The sequence below is a fragment of the Panthera pardus genome, unplaced genomic scaffold, assembly GCF_024362965.1.
Source record: "Panthera pardus isolate Hobbes unplaced genomic scaffold, ASM2436296v1 HiC_scaffold_8, whole genome shotgun sequence".
NCBI lineage: Eukaryota > Metazoa > Chordata > Mammalia > Carnivora > Felidae > Panthera > Panthera pardus.
The window spans coordinates 56750396-56774461 of record NW_026527013.1 but is presented as its reverse complement, the minus strand read 5'-3'; the positions used below and the strand labels follow the sequence as shown (position 1 = coordinate 56774461).

At 54.5% G+C, this 24066-nt stretch overlaps 1 protein-coding gene and 1 long non-coding RNA gene across 5 annotated transcripts in view; one reads left to right on the top strand and one right to left on the bottom strand.

Annotated features, from left to right (window-relative positions):
• The window catches only part of IQSEC1 (IQ motif and Sec7 domain ArfGEF 1), a 425063-nt gene that overhangs the window by 216489 nt on the left and 184508 nt on the right, over positions 1 to 24066 (bottom strand). The window lies entirely within an intron of this gene.
• On the top strand, positions 13258 to 14265 carry LOC128775496 (uncharacterized). The gene is made up of 2 exons (XR_008420194.1): positions 13258 to 13495; positions 13951 to 14265. It is a non-coding gene; the product is annotated as an uncharacterized LOC128775496 (long non-coding RNA).

Below are 24066 nucleotides of genomic sequence, written 5' to 3'. Positions count from 1 at the left end.
CTTCAGCCACATGTAGGAGCCGGTATCGCACTCGGCAGCACAAGCCCAGATTTATGGCCATGGCATAACTGCTTACAAGTGTCATGCAGGTGACACATGTTTGTCAAAAATACCTTGTTTGTCTAATAATACATGTTTGTCTAAAACACCTTGTCTTGAGGTGGCCACAGAGAGCAGTTCCCTGGAACACAAGAGGCTTCACAAAGCAAGGTGTCCCTGGGGCTCCTGCCTTCTGAAACCCCTTAATCGAGGGCCCACCATTTAGGTCCCTTCTCAGAGTTTCTAGAGCCTACAAAAGAGAGAAGTCACTAACTGGAGCTGGGACTCCCCGGCCGCAAACAGGAGCAACACCGGCTGGCCTGGCTCAGCCTCGGAAGCTGGGGAGGGCACCCTCCAGGGCCAAGGAGGCCCAGGGCAGGCCCAGACCCACCATGGATCCAGGGTTCAGGGACAAAGCTCTTCTGTACTCCATGAGGGGCCCTATGGCAGACCCATCCCAGAGTCCTGGACCAGTCACCAGGAGGGAGAGCTAGGGCCTGGTCGGGGTCCAAAGGGACCATGCAGTCTCGTGGTAAAGAGCGTGGAGTCTGGAGCCAGACCGCCTGGGATCAAATCGCAGCTCGCTCCATCACTGACCTGCTGAGTGACCCCAGGCAAGCCTCATAACGGCTCTGAGCCTCAACTTCCGCATCTATAAGATGAGTGTAAAAACAGTGTCTCCTCACAGGGTGGCGAGGACCCCATGGAATGCTCAGACCAGGCCCCGGCACAGAAGTGAGTTGTCATCCACATCATCACAGGCCATGACTCGGCATCACTCAGAGCAAGGGTGGAGCCTTCCCGGCAAGGATTCGACTCTGTTCCAGGTTTGAGGGTACTGGGGTACTGCTCCCAGGCCTCTCCCTCCCCTTACCGGGCAAGGAGCCGGTGGGGAGTGAGAGGCAGGAGTTAAAGCTCAGCTGCTTCATCATAAAAGGACAGCAGGAGGGATGAGGCAGGGGTGAGAAGCAGAGGTGGCAGGAGGTTTTCAGGCCCCCAGGAACAATGTGCCCAAATGGCTTTCACACCAGCTCAGGGGAGCCCATGGGACGGAAACGGAAAGGCAGGCTGTCATGTCTGATCCCTCCACCGACAGCCCCAGGGTCCTGGGTCCCAACCCACCAGCCCTACTGTGCACAGCCAGACACCAAGAGGAAGGAACACAGAACCCGCCTTCAGAGAATCGGAGACAGACTCCACGTTGGGGTCACCCAACACGGTCGTTGTGTGGCCATTACAAACTCAACCCTCCTCTGTGCTCCTGTTTCCTCATCCTCACAAAAACATCCATGGATGGGGTGCCTGGGTGACTCCGTCAGTTAAGCGTCTGACTCTTGCTGTCAGCCCAGGTCACGATCTCACAGTCAGGGGACCGAGCCCCACATCGGGCTCTGCGCCGACAGCATGGAGCCTGCTTAGGATTTTAAACTCTGTCCTTGCCCCTTCCCCACTCTCTCTCTCCTTCTCAAAAAACGATAAAGAAAGAAACATAGAAAAAAAATCCATAGATGGCTACACAGGGCGTCCTGGGGCACCTGCATGTACCAGGGATCGCAATGGTAAAAAGAGGGAGAGGGGAGAACACGCGGACAGCAGGCATGAATGACTGCAGGTGTGCTACAAATGATCAGAGATCTGAAGAGCTCAATACTTAGGAGTTTTAAAAAGGCTTCTTGACATGTGACTGGAGAAAGGCGGCCCAGTTAGTAAACGGTGCTGGGACATCGGAACCAATTCCAGACACATTAAAAATCTATATTTGAAAGAGAGAAGTTGAAGAGGGGGATATTTTGGGGGAGTATCTTTCCAAACTTGGGGTTGGGAACAATTTCTTTAACAAGGTGTTAAAAGCTCAGTAAGCATAAAAAAAAATCGATAGGTTTGACTGCAGTAAAATGTAAATTTCCCTTCACCAAATGACGGGTGAAAAGACAAATCACTAAAAGCAGAAGACCTCTGGCATATGTACAACTAGCAAAGGATCAGTATCCAGAATACATAAAGAAGTCCTACAAATCCACAAGAAGAAGAGAGGCAATGAGCAAAAAGACCACAGCAGGCATGTCGTAGAGGAGGAAACGGAGTGCACAGATGAACACGGGAAAAGCTGCCCGATGTCACGAGGATGCAGGGAAGTGCAAGGTAAGGTCCCCGTGAGAGATTTCACATCCATCAGGCTCACAGTGAGGAAGACACGTGACATCTGACAGCACCGAGGGTCTGAGAGGATGTAGATCAGCTGGCACCCACGGTTGATGAGCGTGAAACCTGGTCTGGCCACACTGAAAACCACTTTGGCCTTTTCTTGTTAGGTTGACCAGTCCCATAGCTTAGAACCCTGCAAATCCACTCCCAGGAGTCACACAAGGCACACCCGAGAAGAGTTCGTCGCAGCACTGTTAGCAAGAGGAGGGGGAGAAAGGAAATGACCCAAATTGCAGAGGGGGGTGACCTCCAGGCAAGGAGAAGATGGAAGTGACTGGGAATGTTCTAGTTCTGGAGTTGAGCTGCGGGCCCACGGATGTTCATTGTCCCACCATCCTTCATAATGCACGAAACACACCAAGTATTAAAACAGAACAGAGGCAAAGGAGAAAAGCAAGAAGAGAAACATGGTGTGGGTCCAGACACATCCAGTATGATTTCCTTGTCACACACATAGTTGACTGTTTTCACGTGGTGTCACGGGGGTACCAAGAGTTCCGTCGAGAGGCCAGAGCGGGAAGTGAAAGGACAGGCAATTGGACGAGGGCATTCTTCCCTCTGGGCCTCAGTTTCTCCATATGCAAAATAAGGGGGTGTACCAGGAGTGGCAAATGGCTGGCGTGCATAACCCAGGTCTCCCCTTCCTCACCCGCTGCGGACACTACTCAGGGATTGCAGCACTGTTTCACATGGAGCACAGACACGCAGCGTTGGGCTCCGCAGCTGGGCCCTGCAGGCTGCCAGGGATGCCAGTCTGAGAGGGCACACTAAGTGATACCTACGTGCTGATCTCGAGAGGGTCCCTCCAGCTGTGGCCTGGAAGGTTCTGAAGCCTCACACCAGCAGGCACTAGCTAGTCTGAGAGGCAGGGGCCCTAGGGAGGAGCCGACTGGCTTTGGAACTGACCCTAGCCGGACCCTGGCAGTGTGCAGCCTCAGCTTCTACACTGCCCACGCCTGTGGCCTCCGGTCCGCCGCGGGGGGGGGCCCTGCCCCCCCCCCATTATCTGACCAGAGCCCGTGCTCCCATCCATCGGGTGGGCAGGCTCATGTCTACGCTCTGCGGGTGAGCTCTGCTGGACCTGAAAACGGCAAGACGGGCAGAGGGCCGGGCAGGCGCTCAGCATCACCCTCTAGCCCAGAGAGCCGTGGAAGCGGCCCCGTTGTGCCAGATTCAACCAGCTCTCTGAGGCAGGAGGATGGCATTCCTTGCACCACCGCCTAGGCCTGCCTGGGCCTGCAGGCCTTTGCTCCTGTGCTCCCCTCCATACCTGCCCCCCCCGCCCCCGCCTGTCCCCTCTTCCTCCCCTTATGGTCCCAGCTCACAAGACTCCTCCTTGGTTGTGCTATTCCATCTACCTCCCACCCCCACCCCCCAGGGAGCGCTGACGTCCCTCCTCTAGACAACCAGCACACAGAGGTCAGCTTTTCCGAGGAGAGCTTGTGTGCTGGGTCTGGTCCAGTTCTGTGGGTGTCTGTCCCCTCCAGTATGGGGAGCCCAGCAGGGTCCACCTCACAACCCGCGTGAAAATAATACCATCAAACAGCCACAATTCCTTGGAATCAATGGGCTTCCCCGAGAACTGTCCACCTACTGCCTAAGCCGCACAGCCAGTGAGGTTGGCAGTCGGGGAATGGTACCTCCCTCCCTATTCCAACAGCGAGAAACTCAAGGGCCACAGAGGGGGGTGACTTCTCCAGCATCACTGCCCACCCTCCAACCTTCTGGGAGGCTGAGAAGCTTTTCTGTCATGTCCCATCAGGGCACTCAAACCCCAGGAAACACCTCACTTCCCCAGAGCAGGGGCCTGCTGAGTGACCACAGCCCCTAATCATGGAGCATCTGGTTTCATCCGTGTCCCTGCGGATTCTTGTAATAACAAGATCATGTGGAGAGACATCATACCCAGGGACGTGATGCTTCAGCGATTTCTCTCTCTTTCATTTTGTTCACCTGATACACGTTTTAAATGACTACTGGGCTCTGTACACGGGAAGCCTTGATTCACTAGAAAGAACCGTGGTGGGTTTTCTTAGAAGACAAAGTCAGGTATTTAAGGCATCCAGACGTGTCCAATGAGCAGAGTGGAGACAAAGATGTCTCTCCCGCTGCTGTGTCCGGGAACACAGCTGCCCACACATGCCCACCACACCCTCGGATCTGAGCCTGCCACTGATATCCACGGTGTGAAAGGGCTTGGAACCCACTGTCATCTTTGTCACCATCCCTCGACCCCAGGAAGCAAACACCATGAGCTTGCAAAGGCACTCCAACAGGAACGCTCACTTGTGTTCCCAGGAATACACACAGACGCCAGATATTTACTTCTGGTTCCAACTTCTCCTGGGTTCATCCTCTTTCAAGTCCTGGAAACTCTGGACACCACTTCTTGCCCTACAATCCCTCCATCAGATCCCCCCATCGCCCACTCTCCCAGGAGGCTCCCCCCACCTGGACACCTCCAAATCCTCCTCAAAGCCATCTCTGACTCCCCCTCTTCCTTGCCTTCTCGCTGGCCTCTTTACACTAATTTCCTGCTAGAACGATCATAATGGGTTCAAATGCTGCTGCTTGCACACCTATCTCCCCCGTCACGGGGCAGGTTGTGGGAGCAGGGCCCAGGGCCGATGTACCCCCGTTACCTCCAGCCCCTCAGCATGGGCCCGGGCACATTGGTGGGGGGTGGAGTAGGGCCTCAAAGAAGCATGATCTAAATCCCTGGGCTCTGTTTTCCTCAAACTTAGAGTGTAGTGAAAGAGCTCTAATGACAAAGAAGGTAAATTCTAGGTATTCTGAACAGGGACCAGGCAATCCTTTCCTGAGTATTTCACAGTGAAGCCAAGACCTCATTGGTGAGTAACTGTCAACTGCCCAACAGTGGGAGTGAAGAACTTTCCCAGGAGAGACAGAGTCACAGACAAATGTTGTAAGGAGGGAGGGAGCAACTTGAGTAAGGACCGAAAGGCCAGTGGTGCCTCAGCAAAGCAATGGGGCGATGGGCAAGAGTTCATGGATTATGCGTATCGGTTAGGTTAGGATGGGTTACGCTGCATAACACACAATTCTCTAAATCTCAGTGGCCTACAATAAAGTTTCTTTATGTCTCAGACTATATGCACATGTGGCTCTCCTTCGTCTCCTCTCCCCTCTGGACTCAGGTTGACAGAGCAGTCTGTCTCTATGTGGAATATTGCCATTGTCGTGGAAAAAGGAAAAGAAAAGTGGTAAAGTACTCACTGGTTCTTAACGCGTGTGCTCACATCTGTTTTCACTGTTCACCAGCCCCTCTGCCATGCCCGAGGACAACATGGGCCGTGCTGTATAATCCTCCAACCGAGCAGTGCACTTCGATATAGGGCACCGAATGTGGGGGAGTGGTAATCCAGTTCCACACCGTGCTTATGATTTTGACGTCTTACCTAGGATCAGTGAAATCTGTTGAATAAACTGTTCATTTCTAAAAATCCCTCTGGCTGTAGTGAGAGACACAGACTGGAAATGGGCAACGGTGGGATTCGGGAGAAAATTCAGGAGGCTGCCTCAGTTTCCCCAGGCAATAAAAAAAAAGAAAAGTACTTTACACTAGGGTCATGGCAGTGGAAATGGAGAGAAGCCAAGAGATTTAAAAGATGGAAGGGTCTAGTGATGTACAAAGAGGAGCAGAGGTGAGTGAATGTGTGACCCCAGAATGGCAAAAAGGTACAGCAGGCTTGGCTTCTCATGTCTTAAACAGTTGCTGGCTCCCATCTTTGGGGAGGACCAGCTACTCTATTCTCTGCTTGTCCTTGGGCTCTCTATGTTCTCCTAAGAAATCTCCCTTCTTGCTTGAAAAAAAAAAAAAGGCTGAGCTAAATCAAGATGGGAAGACATGGATGTGGTGAGCAGCCGAGTGAGCTGACAAATGAGTGACACAGTGACCGGGGGAATTAATTCATGTCTCCAAGTGTCCAAAGAGTGAAGAGAAACTAGACCCAAGCGGAAGAAAAAGAAAGTCCTCCCACTGGGCATGCCTCAAAAGGATCCCTCGCCTCCCTACTGACACATCCGGCATCTTTCTTCTTCCACGGGGCTATGACCAATTTCGGCTATAACAGAGAAAGGGGAGTGGGTGAGAGAAGAAGAAGGGAGGGACAGGGAGGCAGAGGAAGGATGGGCTCCATGGACATATAGCAACCTCTATAGAATCCTCTCGTCTCCTCCATGTGGCCTCCCTCCCTATGCTTTCTTTTCAGAGTTCCAGACTTGACTTTCAGTGGTGGGAGGGCTTGGGATTCACAAATACCTCAAAAGAGAATTTCTGTAGCAGCACCATTAGGCCACCTTACAGGAACTTAGAGCCTTGGGGTCCACACAGGCACAGAAAGCCGCGGGGTCTCCTCTGCCCTGGGTGTTCTCAATAGCCAAGAAGAGGAAGGTTCAGACACAGAACTGTATGGCACCTCCTCGGCCCCTCCCCGACCCATGATCCCAGTGCACCTGGGGCCGATCAGCTCGGGGTAGGGGCCACATCGATTCCTGCCACCTCCCTGAGCCGGAGCTGTCTGCACGCTCAGATACCATCGGCTTCCCTTTAGGCAGATCAATAGCTTCCACTGGTTTCCAATTTGTGTTTCCAGAAATTCATCTCCCAGCCACCTTTTTAATTAACCCCCTCCACCACACCTGGGGCACAGATACATCACCCGCCCTGGGCCGCCTCTGCAGACCACAGACCACGAGGCTCCGCGAGCCACAGGGGAGCTGCAGGTGTGTTTAAAGCTGCTTCCCTGTCACCGCAGGAGCTGACCCTGCTGGCTGGATGCCATCCACTCTGTCCCCTGCTCCTCGCTGAACCCCTGTGGAAGGGGCTGGGTCCTCCCTCACAGAAAGAAAGCAGGTGATGAGAGGCCAAGGCAGTGTCCTGAGGTCCCCCAGCTGGCAAGAGCTAGGACAAGTGCACCTTTGAGGCAGGCAATTGGCAAAGCGCTCCCCAGATGCCGCAGGACAATGGGGTCTGGCTGGCAGGTGAGCAGGAGGGGCCAGCAGCTGTAGGTTCAGGGCAGGGAAAGGTGGAGGGAGTGTGATCCCCAGGAGCCTCTGCTTTCCCACACCTGGGGTCTCCTGGGTATTCTGCACTGCTCACCTGTCTACCCCTCCGGGGCCTAGCACCCCATCAGTGTCTCCATCACTGCTGCATCCCTGGTGCCTGGCACATAGTAGGTGCTCAGTAATGGCCGCTAAATGAGCAGTAAATACTTGCCGCACTTTGCCCTGGGCAGTGTTCCCAGAGCTTCTCTAAATGACCTTATTTCAATTTCACAGCTGTCCTCGAGGCGGGCATCACTAGTGTATGCATTTTATAGGTGGGAAGACTGAGGCCCCGAGAGGTTAAGTGACTTCCCCAAGGTCACACGGCGAGTCAGTGGTAGAGCTGCGATCTGAACCTGACTCTGGAACTGCACTCCACGCTCCCTTACCTATTCCCGGTGGCCTCAGCTCTGAAGGGCAGGAACTGGGTCCTGTGCCCCATGGAACCTCCACCATATATACCATCATGTAAACGTGTTTGTTGAGTGAATAAATGAGTGAATTACGCACTCCTTGTCCTTTATTTATTTATTTATTTATTTTTTCAACATTTTTAATTTATTTTTGGGACAGAGAGAGACAGAGCATGAACGGGGGAGGGGCAGAGAGAGAGGGAGACACAGAATCGGAAACAGGCTCCAGGCTCCGAGCCATCAGCCCAGAGCCTGACGCGGGGCTCGAACTCACGGACCGCGAGATCGTGACCTGGCTGAAGTCGGACGCTTAACCGACTGCGCCACCCAGGTGCCCCACTCCTTGTCCTTTTAAACACAGTACAGTCAACCAGTCTGCTGGCACAAATCTGGAGTGTTTCTGGTCGGGGATGAAGGGGAGAGAGGAGTGAATCTCCTGGGGCACCCAGAGGTGACAAGCCTCTCAGTAGTTACAACTCGGGGGTCATTACTAGGGACCCTCTGATCTCACCCCACCTCCTTCCTCACCAGTCTGTTATATTGGGGTTCTCTGTCATGTATACAGAGGGCACAGAGCCACGATTTGGTTTTATGTGGTGTCTTAAGACTTTCCAGTGAGATAAGTGGATTACTGTTGACCCAACATCTGGGCAAAAAGAGCCTGCTATGCGTGGTCATCCAAGTCAGCTTCCGGAGGTGGCCAAAGTGAGACATGAAAGGAAGGGGGCCATGATGGACCCTGCACCTGTGGCCAGTGAGAGCAGGTGAGTCCGGAGCCAGGGCAGAAGGGAGGAGGGGGACAGCAGGGGGGAGGGTGGGGTAGGGAGAGCTGGGACATCCACCGGCTGAGGTCTGGTCCCCAGTGGGTGCACAGGAAAGAGAGGGTGATATCCAGAGTGTTTGCACCCAGCTCATCCCTTCCCCACCAGGTGGGCAGTCCCTGGAAGGGGACCCGGGGCTCCCATTGCCCACACGCCATTGTGACCCACCCCCCTGGCTCCCGCTGCCCACACGCCATTGTGACCCACCCCCGGGGCTCCCGCTGCCCACACCCCATTGTGACCCACCCCCGGGTCTCCCGCCGCCCACACCCCATTGTGACCCATCCCCGGGGCTCCCGCTGCCCACACCCCATTGTGACCCACCCCCAGGGCCCCCGCTGCCCACACCCCATTGTGACCCACCCCCGGCGCCCCTGCTGCCCACACCCCATTGTGACCCACACCCGGGGCCCCCATTGCCCGTACCCCATTGTGACCCATCCCCGGGGCTCCCGCTGCCCACACCCCATTGTGACCCACCCCCGGGTCCCCTGCTGCCCACACCCCATTGTGACCCACCCCCGGGGCTCCCGCTCCCCACACCCCATTGTGACCCACCCGCTGGGCCCCCACTGCCCACACCCCATTGTGGCCCACCCCCGGGGCCTCCGCTGCCCACACCCCATTGTGACCCAACCCTGGGGCCTCCGCTGCCCACACCCATTGTGACCCACCCCTGGGGCTCCCGCTGCCCACACCCCATTGTGACCCACCCTGTCACCTCCCCCCACTACCGTACCTCCACTGTGACTCTGCATCGTGTGTCTGCCTCCCCAGCTCCCCACCCCCATGCCACCTCCTGGGGCACGGGACCCTTCTTATTTTGGAACCCAGCATCGGCCTGGGGTAATCAGTCTCCATTTTTTTTTTAGCGCTTGCTGTATGCCAAGTATGGTTCTGAGCTCTTTACGCATTTAATCCTGAGCACAGCTCCACGAAATTGTGCCTGTGAATGAGGCCAAGTAATGTGCCCAAAGTCACACAGCAGCAGGAGGTGGGGCAGGGAATCCAGCCTTCACCACGCCATGCCCTTAACCCTGGGGCAACGCTGCTTCTCTGTGGCACAGCGGGCTAACCCGCTGTGAGCACATGAGTGGGTGTTGGGGGAGAATCCACGGATCTGCACTGCCTGGTGCCTCCTACAGGGGGCTATGGCCCACGGGCCCCTGATTCATCCGCATCAGATGAAGTCCCCTTCTCACTCCCGTGGAGCGTGGCTGGGCCCCGAGTACACACTCCAAACACATTCATAAAACCAGTGACCGAACAGACATCTGGGGGTGGGGGGAACAGCCATTACGGAAGTTCGAGGCCTTGGAGTTCACCCTCTCACAATCCTACGTGTGCATCCACTTCTCCCAAATACATCATCTCAGATCTGCTTGAGGAGATGTCCAATGCCAGCTCCGTGGCCCATTAAAGCTAACCAGCCGTGCGGAGTTAGCAGAAATGATGAAAATAGTTGAAGAGTCGGGTGGCTTTATGGGAAGGCTTACATCTTAATGAAATACCAGCCCAAAGCAACAGTGAACATGTGAGATGCCACAAAGCTGGCAGATCCCTGGCCACTCTTCGCTGCTTTTGCCATTTTTGATGTGAAGAAGGTGTGGCTTGGCTCAGGTGACCACCAGGCAACAGAGGCCTCGGGGCCTCCGTGTGACCCCAGAGGTCATCCAGGAGCCAGAAGAAAGATGAGCCAGGGCTGATCAGGGCCGTGGCTAGAGAAAAGCAACACCATTTCCCACTCTAATGGCAAAGTCCAGGCCCTCTAGGGATCACTCAGATAAGTAAAGGCAGCGGGCAGGTAGATGCTTCCTACTTGTTTAATCTTCCCAGGAATCAGTTCAGGTGAGACTTACTGTCTCCATTTTATGCACGAAGAAACTAAACAGGCTCCGAGAGGTCAAGTGCCTCACCAAAGGCCACACAGCGGGTAGGTGACAGATATCACAGGATTAGGACCAAAGCGGGTTCCATTACTCACGTTCCAAGAGGAAGCATTGCCCAACATCAAGAGGGAACCCCAAATATGGCCTCAGGGTGGTCAGTGCTTTCTTAACAGTATGGTTTTGCCAGGACCTCCACTCAAGGTCTAGGACTCTGCCTCTGACTGCCTGATCTCCCAGAACTTTGAGCCGCGGGGTCTGTCACTCCAGGTAAGCCCCCGTGGCCACGGACGAGATGATGGAGCCCTTGGCTCGCTGCCAGCTGGCCTCAGAATGTGGCTCAGCAAGACACGCGAGGGACCCGTACCTCCCCACGCTGTGTGCCAGCCTGGCCTGTCACAGCCTGCAGCCAAGCTCCCGGGTCCTTCACCCAGTGAGCCCAGGGGACCAGCCCCTCGTGCTGCCACGGATACCTTACAGCCTTTAAATTCTAAAAGCCTAGAAAATCACAGCATGGTACAAACGAAACGAAAGTCACCCATAATCTCACCACCTGGAATGAACCACTCTGCCTTTTTGTGAATTTTCTACTGGTCGTTTTTTCAAGGCATTTTGTGTTAGCTTTTTCGTGACCACTGTTTCATGAGCATCCTTCTGCCTCATGTTTTAAAAACTCTACTTTTGTTTTTTGAGAGAGAGAGAGAGAGAGAGAGAGCGTGCAGGAGCCAGGGAGGGGCAGAGGAAGAGACGGAGAGACTCTTAAGCAGGCTCCGCATTTAGCGTGGAGCCCCAATGTGGGGCTTCGATCTTGCGATGCTGGGATCACGACCTGACACAGAACCAAGAGTCAATGCTCAACCGACTGAGCCACCCAGGCGTTCTCCTTTTTAATCACTCCCTTCAACACCAGCATGTGGCTGGGATGTAAATCATGAATGGAAACCTCTATTTTTAGAGAGCAGTGTTCTTGCTGACACTTGGGGGTGCGAGAGCTATGTTGTCAGCCGTTTCCTCATTTCCGTCTACGAGGAGATCCTTCAGGAGCATTGCAAGAGGCAGAATTATGGGTCAGAATTGTGGACACTTCGGGGGCCCCTTCGTTACAAATGCCCACACCACTCTCCGGTGTGCAGGCCCCAGGCTGCGATGAGCGTGTTCCCTGTGTTACCAGGCAGCCACGCACAGCCATCTCCCCTCCTGCAAGCACTCCCCTTCTGAGGGAATCTCCTCACTCCTCTGGTGACTCAGTCTTCGGTGAGAGCCTCCCTTTCCAGCTCAGGGTGGACACATAGCCCTCTGAGTTTAGAATCCTGAGCCGAATGGCTGCAAGGTCGAGAAGCCATGGGACACACCTTTGCATGTGCGTGTAGGCTCTCCAGGCGTTCTTAGCGCAGCCAAAGCTTGAAAACACCACAGGGATCCAAACAGGGCACGGTGCTAAATAGGTAGGTGCCATCTGATAGAATTTGTGCAAAGCCCACAAATGAAACGGTAACTTCTGGACCACACAGCCCCTCTGCTGGGGTTGAGGCAGAGGAGCCGGCAGGTGATAGCCCTCAAGTCGGGAAACGTCTTGAAGGTCAATGTGTGGGACAATGGACAGGATGCAGGTCGGGAGGGTGTGGCCTCCTCCAAGTTCAGGGGTCACAGGGCCAGCATGTCCCTCTGGGGCTCTCTGATCATGGATATAGACCTCTAGACAGCAACTGTGGAAGGGCATGTCCAGAGCGTGGGTTGCAGGGGCGTAGGGTACAGACACAGTCTACCACGGTCCTCCAATGCATGGGGACTCTGTGGCCAATGCACATACATGTGTGAGGGACCGTCCACCCTGGCAGGGGCCGGGGCAGCCCCAGAGTACTAGCTTCCTCTCCCTGCCCCCCCTTTTAAGGCACAATATAAATGCCAGCTATTCTGGGGCGCCTGGGTGGCTCAGTTGGTTGAGTGTGAGACTTCAGCTCAGGTCATGATTTCGCAGTTCATGGGTTCAAGCCCCGTGTCGGGCTCTGCGCTGACAGCTCAGAGCCTGGAGCCTGTTTCAGATTCTGTGTCTCCCTCTCTCTTTTCCCCTCTCCCACTCATGCTCTGTCTCTGTCTCTGTCTCTCTCTCAAAAATAAATGAACATTAAAAAAATTTTTTTAAATAAAATAAAATAAATGCCAGCTAATCTGGATGGTGGGTGGGTTTATTCAGTGTCTTAGAATGATTCTGGGCACACGGGCAGTGCCATGTAAGTATAAGCTCTTGTCTTTTATTTTTAATGGTTATTTATTTTTGAGAGAGAGAGAGAAAGAGAGAGAGAGAGAGAGAGAGTGTGTGTGTGTGTGTGTGTGTGTGTGTGTGTGAGCTGGGGAGGGGCAGCGAGAGAGGGAGAGAGAGAATCCCAAGCAGGCTCCGAGCTGGCAGCACAGAGCCCGATGTGGGGCTCGATCTCACGAACCACGAAATCATGACCTGAGCCGAAATCAAGAGTCAGACACTTAACTGACTGAGCCACAGAGGTGCCCCTAGGCTCTTTTTATTTTCCCGAGATTTGGAATATTTTGTCACCTGGAAAACTCCTACACCTGTGGCTGAGTTATTCCAACAGAGGCAACACGCCTGTTTGCCAGTTCCTCTCCTGAGCCCCTGTCGTGCTGGCCTGGCTCCCGCTTGCACTAGGCCGCCCTGACCCTCACCCCACCTCTAATCCTCTTGGGATGATTTTGGCCAAAGCTCTTCCTGTCTCTTGAACCCGAAAAGCTGCCTGATAGCCCAGCCATAGGCACTCCCTGGACTGCCGAGCGTCTGGGACACGCAGAGCCACGGTCACCGCCGCAGCTGCAGAGGCCTGACAGATTTATGCTCTGATTCTACAGCAGTGGGTTTGGAGATTTACACTGGGTGGGGCAGGGCACCGGTTAAAGGGAGATGCAAATGAATCGTCTTAAAGAGCTTACCCAGGGAACAGCCAGCCGGCCCTGCAGTGAACAATGAGGATGGCTGGGGGGAATTACCCGCTCAGCTGTCATCCCTAAGCAGAGAAGTGTCAGAGGGGACCAGACCGGAGAGCCCAGGAAGCACGTAAGGAAAAAGCAATCTGGGGCCCCCACCACCCAGGGAGGTGTGCTGGAGAGGGAGAGCATCCACACCAACTTCCTGCCTGCCTTGCAGAGGCTGGACAGCTCATCCCCTGCAGCGAGGGCTTGGGATGTCCTTCCCTGGGCTTTTCAGGGACCTCGCATAGTCATTGGTCAATATGCCCCACTGCCCGCCCCGCTTCCCCAGCCCAGGCCCTTCCCTGCTCTTATGCCTCATCTCCTGTGTCTGGGAGGAGGGTCTGGCTTTTCCTCCAGCAGCATCTGGGGGCCCAGCGCCAGCCTCTTGACCCCCACCTTCCTGACTGTGGCAGAGGTTGATCCGGGCCAGTTCTGCAGTGCTGCTCTGGGCTGGTTCCTGAGGGCCTGTACCTTCAGACTTTCTGGTGATGTCGGCAGGCTCCTGACCCCCTGTATTACAACTCTTTCTGCTTAATACAGCTGAGTGTTATGGACTGGAGGTTTGTGTCCCCCACAATTCATATGTTGAAACCCTAACCCCCAATATGATGGTATTTGGAGGTAAACAGGCTTAGATGAAGCCATGTGGGTGGAGCCCCCATGGGATTAGAGTCCTTACAAGAAGAGAAAGAGAGACCAACGACCCCGCTCCTCTCTCAGGCACGTGAGGGCACAGCCAAGAAGCGGCTACGTGCAAGCCAGAAAGAGAACTCACCGGAAACTGAACTCACCGACCCCCCTCACCTTGGAATCCCAAGCCTCCAGAACTGTGAGAAATAAATGTGTGTTGCTTACGCCCCCAGAGTGTGGTGGTTTGTCATATCAGCCTGAGCTGTCTAGTACACTGAGTGATTTTGTTTTTGCCATGTTCCCCAACTTTTATGCTTTACACATGGGTGGCCCTCCACTCTCATCGCGGCTTCCTGCACTTGCCGTGCTTTGCAAATGTTGTTCCCCCTGCCTGGGCTGCCCTTCCTTCCGCCCATCTGCCAGATGGACTCTTACTCAGCCTCTGTGTCGAAGCTGACACGCCATCCCTCTTCTGCTGTTCCCCCCACCCCCCGTCTCTTTCCTGTGTCCATGATGCACAGAGTTAACAGCTTCCTCCCAGGCCCCCAGCACGTGGACCAGCATTTGCCAGGGCTACAGTTCACAAATGCCGATGGAGTGCCGACCAGGGTCCTCGCCCCCCGAGGAGTGCGGCACAGACCAGGAATGCCCACACGTTACCAGCTGGTCTGGCTCTTTCTGAGCTGTGTGGCCTGGGGCAACTCCTGAATTTCTCTGTGTCCCATCCAAAAAGTGAGGCTGTCGGGACTGTTTACACCCGTAAATGTCCTATCAGGGTCCCCAGCATGGGTCAAGTGCCATGCAGGTGATGGTGACCACTGTCAGTGGTCAGACAGACAACGGACAGACAGAGTGGGGAAAACTCTGCCCCAGCCCTGAGAGCCATGAAGGGAACAGTCTGTCTACGGTGGTCAGGGAGGACTTCCCTGAGGAGGCGACGCTTGAGTGGAGGAGATCTGGACACCTCTGAGCATCTGCCATCGCAGATACAGAGCTTCTTAGGCGGTGACACCCCCGGGGGGTGGGCCAGACAGTCAACCCAGCAGAAGGTGGGCTGTGCCAGGCATGCAGTGACGCTCAGACGGAGGGAGCCTCCTGGCAGGGGCTTCTGAGATCCCTTCCAGGCCAGTCCCTGCGTCCCTCTCCCTCAAGGCTGGAGCTGGTGCTCGGTAGGCATGGGCAGATGGAAGAGGCCTGAGGGACTTCGGGGGGGGTGCTCCCCAGAGTGGAAGCCCCACCCCCTGCATCACTACTGAAGCCAGAGAAAGACAAATGAGACACCAGACAATGTCGCACGAATCGGTGTCTGAATCTGCCAAATTCTCATCTTGCTGTGATTAAAAACCAGCTAGAGCATCATAAACTTGCTCTGGCTTCGGGCTGCAGCAGCTGAACATCAGTCACTGGGTGGCAGGCAGCTGGGTCCCACAGGGCTCTCTGGGGGAGGGAACGCCCTCTTATCAGGCTCCTGACTGTTCACCCGAAGCGGTGGGGTGCTGCCCAAGGTCAGCCTCCACAACAGGGTCTCCCACTGCCAGCCCCACTCACAGTGAGAAAACTGAAACTCAAAGACGGCGAGTAGCCAGCTTTGGTCACACAGCTTGGAGGAGGCGATGGAGGCAGACACGTATCCCGGTGGGCTGCCCCTTTGCCTGGGTCTGGGGGTGAGGCAAGAAGGCAGGGGCTAGTAGTGACAGGACAAACACTGAAGCTGGTTGCTGGGGTGGGTGGGTTCAATTCAGTTGAGCTGGTTTCACATCCAAGGGGCAGTAGTTAAATGCACAGACCCTAGAGCCAACCTCACTTACTGCCTTGTGACACTGACCACCTCGGTGACCTCTTTGGGCTTTGGCGTGTGCATCTGTAAAGTGAATGTAATGCTTGCCTACCTCGGAGGGTGTGGGAGGATTACAGAAATACCAGCAGGCGCAGCACCCAGAGGAGAGCGCGGTGCAGAACGAGGATCCTTCAAACGTTGCCTTTTGGTGCTGTTTACGGAGCTGGACGCTGTCCTCGGCATGGGGGCTGTGGCGGTGAGGGCACGAGACCCCAACACTCTGGGAGTTTTAGGGTCCCCTGCAGGATGGGGGGGGTGGCTGCTGGCAGCAAGGGGGCCCCTGGGGAGCCGGCCACGCTGCCGATGTGGCGAGGGCTGGTCAAATAAAAGGAAAGCAAGCTGGACGTGAGCCTCCGTGGGGGACTGGCAAAGATACGCTGAGGGACACCCTAAGCTGCAGGTCAAGGATGACATGTGGAAAAGTTCCGGGAGTACAAAGGCAGTTGCAAAACATCCCGCACGCAGTGTAATTCTATTTATGAGCGAGGAAGACGTATGCAGAGCGCCACCAGCTGCGTGCTCGTGTGTACCTGACGATGCACAAAACAGTTCTGCCAGGATACACCTCAAACAGAGGTCAGCAGGCGCCCGTTGGGCTGGGAACACTGGCCAAAAGGCACGTCAGCCCCGTTACAGCTTTAATTGGTCATCTAGAGGATGACTTCCTGTGTTGTTTTTTGAACCTGAACGCTGCGGATGAAGTTACTGAGTTAGTGTCGTTTTTCCTAGGTGAGGTTCCCCAGGACGGCAGCCCTGTGCTCGGGTGTTGGGTGGGGGGAGCTGTCACAGCATCTATAGCCTGCCGGTTGGCAAAAGGTGTAGACTGGTGTGTATTCCCAGGGAAGGATGCAGTGGCCACTCACAGGAGATGCTGACAGTTGGGGAACCCAGGCAAAGTTCTATAGGAGGACTTATCATGTTGTTGTTCCAGTTTTTCCATGGGTTTGACATTTTGAAAATAAAAAATTTCAGAACGTGTGACCCGGGAGAGATGGTGGAGTGCCAAAGAGGAGGGCCAAGCACCGGGGAGATTTGGAGAGAAGGTGGTATTTCAGCTAGTGGGGTAGGGGGGCAGGGTGGGGGTGTGGGTGAGCCCTGAGGGTGCTGGGCAGGTGGGCTGAAGGTGCTGGACAGCTCGGGTGAGGCCTTTGAAGGCCAGGAGGTTTGCATTTCTTTCTATTGTTTAAAGGGAGCCAGAAGAGACGATCTTTGAGCTGGGGTGTGCCATGGCTGAGTGGGCAATGAAATACTCAGACGGTCAGGTTGCTGCCTATGTGGGCGTGGCCTGGCTTAGCTTGTTCCCCTCCCCCATCCCCGCTGCACGCCCTCTCCTGTTTCTGTGGCCAAGTCCTCTCCCTTCTTGCTCCAGGACATTGTACCTGTCCAGGTGCTCGGCGGGGCCCTATTTCAGGATGGGAGTCTTGCAAGAAATGGGGTTGAATCACAGTGTCCCTCAGGGGTCTGGACCCCCAAGATGTCCCCGGGGGGGTGTCCCCATTCCCTCTGTGACCGCAGATAAATCTCTGAACATATTTCCTCATCTGTAAGGCAGGGGCGGTAATGCATTGTCTCGCCAGCAGAGGCGCTGGGGAGTGGAACACTCCAGCATCTGGACTGGAGGCTGTCAGAACACACTGGCACCTGTGACTGCATCTGTGGCCCCAACAAGTGGCCGGGCCAGGCGCCTGGAGTGGGCACTGACCATGGACCATGGCCTGCTCTAGGCCTTTGCCTCAGTGCTATTCACGGTACTATTAACCAGTAAAACACCCTTGTCTGGTTGGTAAGTTGCCTTGAGCCCCTCCCACTGCCTGGCTGCCTGCCTGGCACTGCTCCCCACTTTCCCCAAATTCAGCAACTAAAAGGTTAACATCTGGTGCAGCAGGGAGCCTCCAGGATGCTGTGAAATAGTTCAACTATGCATCTCAGTTTCTCCTCTAGCCAAATCAATAGGGAAGGAGAAGTCCTGAGGCGTGGAGGGGCCACCAGGGAAAAAACGAAGGGCCCTTAGGGAATGAATGAGAGGTCCTGTAGTACTTTAACGTCTTTGCCACTATGTGTCTGGAAGTGTACCAAGGCAGAGGCCATTGAAAATCCTCCCGGTCAACAGAAGGCAACAAACCCACACCATTGGCAGAGCACCTACTAGGTGGTGGAGCACCTACTAGGTGGTGAACCTTGCACTGCCTGCCGGGGGAAAATGGAAGAAGCCATCCAGGGAGCTCATGTCCTGGAGTCTCCAGAGGAGACTGGACCATATTGCCAGACGGTAATTTTGCCTTTGGCAGTCTAATGTTCTTTCTTTTCTTTCTTTTTTTCTTTTTTTTAAAGTCTATTTATTTATTTTGAGAGAAAGAGACAGAGAGAGAGAGAGAGAGAGAGAGAGAGAGAGAGAGAGAGAGACAGCATGAGTAGGGGAGGGGCAGAGAAAATCCCAAGCTGGTTCTGCACAGAGCCCATGCTGGGTCTGAACCCACGAAACTAAGAGATCACGACCTGAGCCAAAATCAAGAGTCAGATGCTTAACCGACTGAGCCACCCAGCTGCCCCCAGAGCCTGACTTTCTCTGTCACAGCTACTCTGACTCTGTTTTCTCTCCAAAGCAGCTGTAGACAATACATAAGTGAATGGTGTGGCCATGTTCCAATAAAACTTTACAAACACAGCATAGAACAGAGATCCCAGAAATAAACCCTCACATACATGATCAAATGGTCTGAGACAAGGGGGCCAAGACCACTCCAGGGTGAAAGGTCAGTGTTCAACGAATGGTGTCATGGAAACTGGATTCCACATGCAGAAGAATAAAGTCAGATCCAAACTTCACACCATATAAAAAATTAATTCAAACAGATCAAAGAGCTAAACATTAGAACTGAAACTATAAAAATCTTGGAAAGAAACATACAGAAAGCTTCATGACACTTTATGACACCAGGGTGTGGCAATTACTATTTTTTTGGACATAATACTAAAGCAGTCAGAGACAAAACATACACAGGCACCAAAGGAAAAAAACAGCTACACCAGAATTCATCAAAAGTACAAACTTCTGTATATAAGGGGACGCGTCGACAGAGTGAGAAGAAAACCCACGGAATGAGAGGAAGTATTGGTAAATCATGAATTTGGTAAGGGATTGAGATCCAGAAGAAAGAGCTGTTAAAACTCAACAAGAAAAAAAAAAAAAAACAACCCCAATGAAAAAAACGTATGAAGGGCTTGAACGGATACACACGACCGGCATGCACACGAAAAGATGCTCAACTTAGGCAAATGCAAACCAAAACCACAATGAGATACCACTTCGCACCCAATCGATGGCGGTTACCAAAACCCAGAAGAGCACTGGGCAAGATGCGGGGGAAATGCGTGCACTGCTGGTGCAGCAGCTGTGGGAAACAGCAGGGCGGTGCCTCGAAAAACTTACTATAGAATTATCATTACAATCCAGCAGTTCCACTTGCGGGCAGGTACCCGGAAGAATGGAAAGCAGCGTCTCAAAGAGACATCTCTACACAACGCTCAGAGCACCAGGAGTCACAGTGGCTGAAAGGCAGAAACGGGTCAAGTGTCCAACGATGGATGGATGGAGAGAACAAAACGTGACCGAGCCATACGATAGAGTATCACGCAGCCCTAAAAAAGAAGGAAGTTCCAGCACACGCTGCGACGTGGATGAACGTTGAGGACATTATGCGAAGTGAAATGAACCCGTCACAAAAGGACAAACACTGCATGGCTTCACTCGCATGAGGTCCCTAGAGTCATCAAACCCAGAGACGGAAAGCACAATGGTGGCTGCAGGCGCCGGGGTGGCGGGGGCGGTGGGGGAGAAGCCTGGGGAGATCGTGTTTAAGGTGGACAGGGTTTCAGTTTGGGGAGATGGAAAAGTTCCGGAGGTGGATGGTGGGGACGGTTGCTTATGCCTCTCCACCTCACGCTAATGGTAAAAATGGCAAATATTGTGTTATATAGATTTTAAAAAGGAAATGGAAAATAAAAAGCACCTCCCCACGTGAGCACATTGCTTGGTCCCTCCAACCCCATCCTTCGAAAGGGACCAGAGAACTGGACCCTCACCCAGTGCACGTGGGGCAGTCTGGCTTCCGACGGGCACAGGATGAGGGCGGAGGTAGGGATACTGATCACGCTGGACGACGATGAGGCTGATTACGGGGTGCCAGGATCAAGGGTGGGTTGGGGGGCGCCTGGGTGGCTCAGTCTGTTTGCGTCCGACTTCGGCTCAGGTCATGATCTTGCGGTCTGTGGGTTCGAGCCCCGTGTCGGGCTCTGTGCTGACGGCCGGGAGCCTGGAGCCTGCTTTGGATTCCGTGTCTCCCCCTCTCTCTCTGCCCCTCCCCACTCACTCTCTGTCTCTCAAAAACTGAATAAACATTAATAAAAAAAAAAGAGTGGGTTGGAACCCTGATTTTCCAACGTGGCGCGGGCTTTGCTTTTCCCAGCACAGCACAGCATTTCTGTTGGTCTCTCTGTCAGCACAGAAGGCCATCACACCCCACCTTGTGAGCTAAGTACCATTTCCTGGGTTCTCTGTGGGCCCACCTGGGAACCAGTCAATGACTCGGGTAGGGGCAAAGGGCAGACCCCTTCCTGCTCCCCACTTTCCTAGGAAGGCTTTCAGAACTCTTTTTGGACACGGGGGCATGCTCTTTGGAAGGCACTCCTTTGGCACAGGGACAGTGTGAGGACGTAATGCACAAGGGCCTGCCGCTAACACTCCAGCTCAGGGAGAAGGGTGTGCATGGGGCTGACTGGGCAGTCTCCAGCGGTAGTGACCTTCAGGCCCCAAGAGACAGGGTGAGGACTCTCTGTCCCTCTTCCTCCCTCCCTCCAGACCTCACTGGATCCTTAGGATCACTCTGAGAGGTGGTGACCATCGCTGTGTCCCATTTACAGATGAGAAACCTGAGGCTTGGTGGGAGCAGGCATTCTCAGCCCCAGCCTCTCTGACTTCAACTTGTGTTCCTCATGCCTGGCCACTCCTGTCAGGATGAGACAGAGCGCACGCAGGGCGAGGGAGCAAGGGAGGGTCCCAACTCCAGATCCCAGCTCCGGGGCTCTTAATCTGTGTGCCCTTGGGCAGGCATGTGACCTCTCTGGTCTCCTTGAACTCCTCGTCCCCAAGGCCTCCACGTGGCACACATTCAATTAATGTTAATTCTTCCTCTTCCCTTCCCGAAGGAGGAGCTGCTCATAGTCTAGAGGGAGGAGGCAAACATTTAACTAAGAAGAATTTAGAACACAATCTGAGACCGGGTTGCATAGAGCAATGAGCAGAGGGATCTCGGAGCACCAGGGAAAAAGACAGTGCCAGCGGAGGAGTCTCTCGGGCAATAAAGCAGGACGCATGAGAACTGCCAGGCCCCTGCCTGCACTCAGCTGCCCCCGAGGGCACAGCCCAGGCTTGCTTCAAAGTGGTGGCACCAGGCAGGGTGAGATCGGCCGCCTCTGCGGGGCCTCCTGGCCGACCTTGGCCGTGAGTTAAGTGCTAGCTCTCCCTTCTCCCAGAACTTACCCTGCCCTGTTAGGGATTAAATGCGGCTTCAGGGAAACCCAGACAGACTAAATGAGGCTTAAACAGATGGAAGCAGAACGCGGTGCTGTTGAAATCTCGCTCACCTCGTGCCTGCTTTGCCCCCAGCACTGTGCAACCCCAGACCGCAACTTTCCTGTAGTCCTGGGTCCCAGAGGAGGACAGCATCACCACCCTCATCAGCAGCCATGATTAGAGCAGCAGCTGTGCCTTCTGCGCCCATCCCAGACACTCTGCACCAGAGGCCAGCAGGCAACGGCCCCCAGGCCATAACTGGCCCACCGGCTGTTTTCCTAAGGTCTCACTGGAACGCAGCCACACCCACCGTTGACATGTCGTCTATGGCTGGGGCATCCGCAGAATTGAGTGGTGATGACAGACTGTATGGCCCACAGAGCCTAAAATATTTCCTGTCTGGCCCTTGACAGAAAACATTTGTTGATGCTGTTCTATATCTGTCTCATGTACTCCTCACAGCCTCCTGGGAAGCCAATGTTATTATTATTTGACACAGGAGGGCCCTAAGGCTTGGAGAGGGGAGGCCGGCCCCATCGGGACAGGGCTTCATCCTGTTCCCAGCATACACAGCAGGGGCAGGCAGAGAACAGCTGCTTGGTGACTATTTACTGAAAGGATAGACAGACATATGGACGCATGACACGACTTGAATGAACCACCCTACTCTGCAGGGACCCTCCTGGCACCTGTAGGGGTAAGGTGCTCACTGCCCCAGGGACCAAGGCCCTACACAGAGCTGTGTACCCGTAAGCTGATGTGCTCTGAGATGCCACCTGTCAAGGTCCTGGGCAGCCAGGGCACAACAGGGCCAAGGCCAGTCCTGAGTGGACAAGCAGGGGTGGCCAGGGAGGCACAAACCGGCTGTTTTTGTCTCTGGAGGATGACAGGCTTGGGGCCTGGTTTGGGGCTGTGCGATCTACAAAGAGCAAAAGGGAAAGAACGGGGCTAGGAGTCCCTGGCCCACAGGAAGTAGGTGCTCCCCTCCGCTGAATCAGCGGAGCATCGCAGGGGCTGGGCACTGGGCCAGGCTGCGGAATTCCTGGCTCTGACAATGGAGGGAACAGACCAGGGGCTGCCGGGTGAGCTGGGCGTTGTGCAGCCCTCCAGAACTTACCCCGGGCTCAGGGCACTGCTAAGGCAGCAGGAGACTGAAATGGGCCTTCCATCCAAACTAAAGACCACATCCCTCAAGGCTGGGTGGAAATAATCCAGGTCTGCCAGAGGCAGGCAAGAGCTCCTAGCACCTGCCCTGGGTCAGGGCTGCCTGCAGGATGTCCGCTTTCCAGTGAGGGGGATGACAGTAAACCAAATCTGGCACACGGTGACGTGCACTGTGAATAGAAATACCCTCTCAGGGGAAGGGGTTAATGTTGCAAGTACAAACAGGCTGGTCAGGGAAGGCCCCTAGGAGATGAAACCATGTAAAGACTTGATGGTGAGGGAGCCACGCAGGTGTCCAGGGGGGAAGAGTGAGCCAGGCAGAAGGCATTGCCAGTGCAAAGGCCCTGGGGCAGGAGTGTGCCTGGAACCCAGCCAGTGACCGCAGGAAGAGATGAGGGCAGAAGGATGATGGGGCAGATGATCAGGACCATGAGGATTATGGGGAGGACACTGTTTCTGACTGTGCGTGAGGAGGGAGCCATGGTAGGGGGCTGAGGGGCTGGCACTGACCTAGCTTTTATCGGGATCCCTCTGGCTGTCCAGTGGAGAATGGACTGAGTGTGAGAAGGAAGGAAGGAAAGAAACAACGAATGAATGCACAGAGGGGCTGGGGAGGGGAACCAGGAGCTGAACAGAGCTGCACACTCAGGAGACACACAGGGGTAAGGCAGCATGTGGGTCGCAGACCGCTAACTGTGCCCTCCAGGATAACCAGTGCTCTCAAAGCTGGAGCTCAGCACAGACTCCCAGGAAGAGTATTTCCACTAGGTCCCCACAGCGGCTTCACTTTGCTGCCCAGGACCCTGGAGCTCAGAGAGTGGTGGACCTTGCCGAGGTCACATGGCCTCGTTACTGGATAGGTTAGGACGCGAATCCACATCCTCCTCACCACGACACCAGGCTCTGGGCCCTCCAGGGGGCAGCAGCATCCCAACTCCTCGGATCCACCACGAGCTCCTTCTGCGTCAGTCTAATAATGAAGGAGGAGGGCTTGGAGAACGTGCAGGCTGGTGACCCTGTCCCACAGAGAGGAACGTCTTCATGCGGGCGTCCAGTATGAGGTGTGCTGGGTCCCCTGCATGCCCCATGGGACAGGGCTAGAATTTAGCGCTCTCTTTATTTTAATAAAGACCATTCAGGGCCCTGAAAGTTAATCTCCCAGAAAGACAATTACATGTCAAATAATACACCCACTGAGCAAATGATTAAGAAAAACCCAGCCAAGAAGGTTTTGCACAGGCTAAGTCTGAGATATGTGAGCTCAACATGGAAGGCCTTGGAAGGTTATTACCAGGTGGAAATGAACACAGGCGCATGGGTGAGGCAAGGGAGTCTATATCTAATGTTTGCGCCCTCCCCCCCCCCCCCCAGCCCCTGCAACTCATTTCAAACCTGAAGACAACGTCTGTTGGGAAAGTCAGTCTTCTCTGTCCCCTAGTAAAAGCAGACAAGC